We start from the raw sequence: 7719 nt of genomic DNA, 5'->3' as shown, positions 1-7719 counted from the left end.
TATTATTGTGATAAACAAATTGAGTAACTAAAAGAAAAATATTAAAATATTAAAAACATTAAACTAAACTAAATACTAAATTTTTGTACTTAAACTAAGACTTTTAATTTATTAAATATTCAATTTTAAATTTTGGATAGTCAAAATAAAACGTTATCACATAATAGGAATTTGAAAATCCTTTAACTATAAAATGAACAAGACAATAAATTTAAGGATTTTACAAATGAACGAGAAAATAAATTGAAAAGATATAAAAACAAATTGGGGTGAGAGAGGCTCGAACTCTCGACCTCAGGATAACTCAGAAGCTATGAGACCTACGCGCTAGCCAACTGCGCCACCACCCCTGTTGGAAAGTTTTACTTTTATAATTATTGATTATATTTCGAAATTCTATCTTCCTTATTTTCTACGGTTGGAAGTTTAGCCATTATTTATTTACATAAGTTAATCAAGGAAATGGGAGAGAAGATATGTAAATAAAGTACGTTAGTACATGTAAAAAATTGAGAATATATATAATCTTTACTTCCAATTCCTATCTTTAAATGGACTTGATTTTGACTATTAAGAAAACATATTGCAAATAAGAATTATAAAAACATATATTAATAAAAAAAATTGTCTTATTTTTTATACAATTTAGGTGAGTTGGTTCAATTTCTCAACTTTATCTATGATGTTATATTTAGGTTTTCTCTTTATAATTACATATAGATATTTAATTTTTAACAATTTTAATTATTTAGCAAAGTAGAATTTGTTTCAGCACTGTGATATAAAGTTACTTATCTTACAATTGTTTAAATTTACTGTATTATGAACTCAACATGAAATAGTAGATTATTCCCTTTTCGATATAATAATGCATGCAAAATAGACACGTAATTTTCTAAAAAAAATGATAGTTTCTTATAACATTAAATGAATAATTAAATTTAAACCACTTCCGAAAAAAATTATAGTTATTATATAATAATTTTTCACTCTCAATTTACATCCTTGTAATTTTTTATAATAATTTTATACAACTTTAGTTATTATAATTTCTCAACTTTTTTATATAAAAAATGAAAATAAAACCTTTTTATTGAAATTAAAATATTTAATAAATTCAATTTATTTAATAAATATCTTCACAATTTTGTAGTTTTTAATGCTAATTTATTCATCACTTTTTTTAAATATAAACAAATTATAATCATTTAATAATATTTTATTAAATATATAATTTTTATGAAAAGTAATTTTTTAAAAGAATATTAAGATAAGGTCAAGTTGTTGTGTTGTAGAGAGTAATTTATATAGTTTAGTGTCAGCTTTAAGTTACTTTGATCCGACGCTAAAAGTGTTCTATAAATGGTTGATGTTGCAACATTTTTAATAATGAGATTGAAACAAGTCGTCTCGATTGTAGACTCGTCTTAATTTTACCTCCAAATGACTTATTTTAATCTTTGATTTGGGTATATTTTTCTCGACTTTCATGTTGGATTTAGTAATCATAATCAACAACCTGAGCTAGCTCGTCTCTTCCTTTAAACCAAGTGTACTCATCAGGACATTCGGTCCAAGTTGTCTCATCACGAACTTCAACCCGGATCAACTCATCATGATCTTCAACCATACCAACTAATCATGACCCTTGACCCAACGAACATATCTTGACATTCTTCTTTACTGATTCATCTTGACCTTCAGGTCAAGCAAATGTTATAATATTATATTATTGCATAAGTTAAAAGCATTAATTGTGATTTTGGATTTCATAACGTTGTATTGCAACGTTAGAATTCTAATTGGAAAACGAAATTTAAACATGCCAACATTCAAATATTCAATGTGAATTAATTCCAACGTTAAAAATCTTTATGATTTTTAATTTCTTTTATTTAATTGATTCCTCCCTAGCTCTATAAATAGAGAGCTCTTCCCCTATTTAGGTTGAATTTTTTCGACATTCAGATCAAGTCTCGGCTCGACTAGTCTTGACTTTCATCCTAACAAGACCTTTGGCGTGAGAAAACCTTACAAGACCTTCGTCTTAGCCAACCCAACTCGAATTTCGGTACTAGATATTGACCTGTGTATTAACTTTCATTTCGGTTGACGTGTCTTAACATTAATCTAGGACCGACTCAATTCAACTTTCGATCTAACTTGACTTGATTGAGCATTTTATTTAAGCTAACTCAATTGAGTATTCAATTTAAACCGAATTGGCTCAACCTTTGTGAGTGATGTGAAAAACAATAGAATTTCTTATGATTTTTAAGGTATTTGAAATATTTCTACTATATTAATTTGAAATACCTTAAACAAAATTTTTTAAATTTTAATTTCCTTTTCAAATTAATTTATCCTAATAATTTTAAAAAAAATAAATTCTTCAAATAAATAAATTATCCTTCTAAATTTTCTCAATTTAAAAAATATTTGTCTTTAAGATTGAACAATGATTTTAAGGCTTAGACTAATTTGAATAGATTTTTCTAAAAATTCATTCAACTTTCTTACCTTAACTTAAAGTGCCAAAACTTGAATTCCTCTCTAAAACATTAAAGTGTCTAGTTGCATATCTTATTTGATTTTTAACATGTGGTTTGCATCATGTTAACAGGAAACCACTTATTTTGAAAATGTTTTTGAATATGTTTTAAAAACACATAGCAACATCTAATGTGTTCTTGTGTTTTATAGTTCTTTGATAAAAAAACTTTAAAAACATTATTTTCTTGATTTCAATAAAAATGTATTATTATTATTATTATTATTATACATTATTATTAAATTTAAATCTTGCTTCAAAAATTCAAACATGATATTTAAATACCTTTTATTATAAATTTGCTGCAATAAATCTACTTAATAAAAATATTGCATCTTTTGTTTTAGATATACTAATTTTTTTCAAATGTAATACTTATACTCTGTTGTATATTTGCTCCAACAAAACTACTTACCTAAAATATTGTATGTTTTATTTAAAGTATACAAGTTCGTATATTTGTGATACGCGGCAAAGTATTACCAATCTTTTAGTTATTTGTCAAAATTAATTTATTATTTTTAAAATTATTTATAAATTTTATATTTGATTTATTTTTTTCTAATAAAGCCCATCATTCCTTTAAAAAAAACTACATTTTAATGTAGAATGGTGATATTTTTGTTAATAATAATAACAAAAGTGAAAAGCAAATCAAATAACACATCAAATAAACTAACATCCAACAAATAGATACCTTTTAATCACATTTTTATATTGGGATAAAAAGAACATAAATGGAGACAAAGTTTAAATCTATTTATAAAAATAACAAACAAAAATAAAAAGATCTTGGTGTTACCAAGAACTTACTTTTGACATCTCAAATTAGATAATCACATACACCAAATTCTTTTAAGTCATTGTTTCATTGGTTGGACAACATTCGACCTTAAGATTTGGTGCATTTTCATTAAATTCATCACTTCGTCTCTTATTGTCAAAAAGTTTGTGTGATACAAAATTGTAGATAGATTATATCTTAGAAAGTCAAACTCTCTACGCATAAAGTTGAATGAGTAATCAAAGACTTTTATTTCAAGTCAAAATCTATCAAATTAGTTACACAATTGTAGTTTTGTGTGATAGATAGAGTTTTCGAAAGTTCATCAACATTGAGATTTGAGTTGCTGTTAAATTATAGATACTAACCCAAACAGTGTAAATGTAACCACAAATACTGAAAAATCATGGCCATTCTACAAATTACGAAAACACGCTTCTTAAAAGCATAATATGGATGATAAGTAACCGAATTTTGATACATAAAAAGTAAATAAACTAAAAAAACTAACAAATATTTTTTCTCAAATTTGATACATAATAAATAAATTTTTTTAATTAATAGTTTAAATTTTTTTTATTACTCATGAGTTCACTTGTTCGTAAAATTAGTTCATGCATCCAATAATGAGTTAACCACTAGTTAAGATTAAGTTCTTTCCATTTTTTTACAATGACATGATACTTTATTATATTATGTAAAAACTTATTTATGTTAATTTATTTATTATCGTGATAAAAAAATTGTGTGGCTAAATGAGAAATATAAAGTCAAAATAAAAATTTATCATGTAACGGGAATTTGAAAATTATTAACTAGAAAACCAACAAGGATATAATTTTTTTTTTATAATTTATTAACTAGTAAACAAGGGAAGAAATTAAAAAAAATATGTACAAAGAAACAAATTGAAAATATATAAAAATTAAAAATATAAAGATATATAAAACAAAATTGGGGTGAGAGAGGCTCGAACTCTCGACCTCAGGATAACTCAGAAGCTATGAGACCTACGCGCTAGCCAACTGCGCCACCACCCCTTATTGAAAGCTTCACTGCTATAAGGTTTATAGATATATATAATACTGCCTTTTCAAATACTTTTCTTCTAATGATGTTATTTTATGGAAACCTTTCAACTTTTGTTTGTTTATGCTAATTTAGAGACAAGGCGTGCAAATAAATAGAAGATTTAGAATTTCAAAAAACTAGATTTCTATTTATGTTGATTTTTGAAAGTTGTATTAGAAGGTGGGTTTAAAGCCTAACTCAACCCCACAAAACCCACTTTCTAATATGGTATCAGAGCCATGGTTAGAGCCTATCCTAGCGAGTTCTAAGTGGACATTCTATTCTTCTATTCCACCCGCAATCGGGCCGCTATTGGACCACCCAATTTCTACTATCACGCACGAGATGTCTATACCTCGGCGTGAAGGGGGTGTGTTGGAAGTCCCACATCGACTAGAGATAAGGCCAATTTATAATATATAAGTGAGGTGCAAACCTCACCTTACAAGCCGGTTTAGTGGGGTTGAGTTAGGCTTAAAAAACCCACTTTCTAATAAGTTGAGGGGCTAAGATAAATTTTCCACACACTCAAACGTTGAAAACAAAATACAGGAAAAAAAGTTAATAAGTAATTATCCATTTTCCTTATTCAAACTCTTTCATCTTGAAAAAGTAAACAAAAAAAATTATTATGTCTTGGTGATAATCGACAATTATGTCTATGCCTATATCAAGATTTACATGCCAATAATAACACACCAACCTTTTTTCATTCTCGTAGTAAGCGTTGAGAATCCAAACTTGAAAGTTCAAGTCCCACATTAGATAGAAATGAAAAAATAAAATAATATATAAAGACAAAAAGACTTTAAATAAAAAATGGTATTGATCCCTTATATAATTAGCTCAGATATTATTGTATTTGTGTAACTTATAAAATACTTTTCATTTTTCAAATATGCAAAACATTGAGTAAAATGGAGAATTCGTAAAACACTGGGCAAACCGAATTTGTAGACATGTCCATTTTGAAATGTTCTTATTGGTTCCACAACAAATGGGCAAATTCTTCATGCAGTCTCATAATTTCCTCCTGCACCTTCCTAAATTTAAAAACTCTAAATTACCCTCCAATTTATAAAAATTTAAAATTTCAGTTCTGCTGTCCGTAACTCAAAAATGTTTCGAATTATACAATAAAAAAATTATTAAACATCTAAAATTTTATGTATCAAAAAGTGTAGTGTGAAGTGTAAAATTTACATTAAAAAACATAAAATAATATATTACGAAATATACAGAAATACAAAATTTATATTTTGAAATACACATTGCCTTGTAAATTCTATAATCTGGTATGCAAATTTATATCCCAGTAACTGTTAGATTAAATAAATGGTCAAGATGCAGTGGTTGAATGATTGAAATCATTTATATGGAGGTGCAGATTGAAATCATGGTGCTACGGGACGAAATGTCCCAATAAATTATCCATCATGTTGCCATTTCTTTATACACTCCATACTTTCCATGTGCACACTCCTACCATAAGGGTGATTAAAAGATCAAACTGTCACCGTTGTCACCCTTGGACATGTGTTGTATACATGTGCTGTATCATGAATGGATTCAAGGAAAAAAAATAAATTCAATAATTCAAAAGTATTTTTTCATGAAATTTTTAGATTGTGTAACTTGAAATTCATGTTACATAATCCAGACATAAAAAAAAAATTAAATTATACAGTTCAAAAAAAATTCATATTACACTAAAAAAATTTTATAGGAAAAAATAATTTTTAAATTCTGTAATCTAAAAGGTTTTTATTCAAAAATTAACTTTCAGATGGTATAATATAGAAATATAAAAGTTTCAAGATTACAAAAGTTAAAAGTAACTTTTATTATACAATTTAAAAGTAAAGGAAATTAAATTACACATGTTGGAAATAAAAATAATTTTAAAATTGTATAATTCAAAATATTTGTATTTATTAAAAAAATACTTTGAAATTATATAATTTAAAAATAAAATAAAAAATTTCTTATTTATGAAATGCACAAAGAAAATATGGAGACGAAAAAAGTTTCATGCATGGTTCAGAAGAATATATCTATTGAAAGAAACCCATATAGCCTTCTTATAAGAACTATTTTGGCTCATATCACAATACAGACTCATTTTCAAAAGGTCATCATATTTTACTCCATAGGAAAACAAAAACTAAAAACAGAATAAATGATATTTTAATGACTATTTATTTGTCTTTTTAGTATATACATTTAGCGTATTTTGTTCATCCAATGATACAAAAAATATTATTTTATTTTTTTCTTTAAAAAAAATAAAAATATATTATTATCTCCAACAATATTTTGAATAATTGATTTTAATATTTTATGTATCGTTACTCTTTATATTCCTGAAACCTAATTTAATTTTAGTGTCTTATTAAGAAAGAAAGGCACACGTTTTTGTTAGATTATAGAGATTAAAAACGCATACATTTTTAGAAAGACTAAAATCAATATTTTTAATTAATTTAAAATAAAAACATATTTTATTCTTTTTGAAATCCCACACTGTAAATTTTATTACATATTTTTTCCTTAAAAAATATATAATAATGGTGAAGATGCCATAATATTGAATTCTTGACATTAAATATCTCAGCTTTCAAATAATCACTCTTAAAAGTGAGTAACTTTCTTTATCTACTCGAACACCAAAATCTTTCTTCATATGCTTTTTTGGTTCAGTGTGCCAAATGACTTTGGGAGAAGACTTTTTATTTAGCTATGTTCAATGGGTCACATGACTTTGTCTACATCAGCCATCTCATATTCTTCAACTTTTCCCTCTTTTCATTTTAGTATAAAATCATTAATTCATTTATTTTACAATAAAAACATCTCATTTCGTTCTTAATTTCTTAAGATACATATAAATTTAAAAAAAGGTTTTTTATATTTTTAAATTTGATATAATTTGAAAGACTTGCATGTATTTATGAAATCTACAGCTGTTTCATTATCTGTTGAACAAATTCGGAAAAAATAAAAGAAAAACAATATACTATTTTTGTAATTATTAATCATAATAGAAAACAAAACTATATACTTTTTCTTTTCGAAATCAATCATGCCCAAAAAAGGTAATTTGGGCATGGGACATCAAATTTTGAGTCTAGTATCAAATGAAAATATATTCTCCAAGCAGAATAACTTTTTTTTACATTCACAAGAATTATTTTCCTATTGATTTTCCTGTATATTTATCAAAATTCAACAAAATATATTTACAAGAAAATTTTCACAAAATATAAACAATTTTAGTATCTCTTTTTCTCTCATCCTATATATGTATAACACA

At 25.5% G+C, this 7719-nt stretch overlaps 2 non-coding genes across 2 annotated transcripts; both read right to left on the bottom strand.

Annotated features, from left to right (window-relative positions):
- Positions 1-265: 265 nt before the first annotated feature.
- TRNAM-CAU (transfer RNA methionine (anticodon CAU)) lies at positions 266-350 on the bottom strand. Its single transcript is given in 2 exon segments — positions 266-301; positions 313-350. It is a non-coding gene; the product is annotated as a tRNA-Met (tRNA).
- A 3940-nt stretch (positions 351-4290) lies between these two features.
- Positions 4291-4375, bottom strand: TRNAM-CAU (transfer RNA methionine (anticodon CAU)). Its single transcript is given in 2 exon segments — positions 4291-4326; positions 4338-4375. It is a non-coding gene; the product is annotated as a tRNA-Met (tRNA).
- Between the last annotated feature and the right edge of the window lie 3344 nt (positions 4376-7719).

The sequence above is a fragment of the Vigna umbellata genome, chromosome 1 (assembly GCF_029865625.1).
Source record: "Vigna umbellata cultivar VRB3 chromosome 1, Vumbellata_1.0, whole genome shotgun sequence".
Lineage (NCBI taxonomy): Eukaryota > Viridiplantae > Streptophyta > Magnoliopsida > Fabales > Fabaceae > Vigna > Vigna umbellata.
The sequence above is the reverse complement of the archived record's forward strand: the minus strand, read 5'-3'. Positions and strand labels throughout refer to the sequence as shown.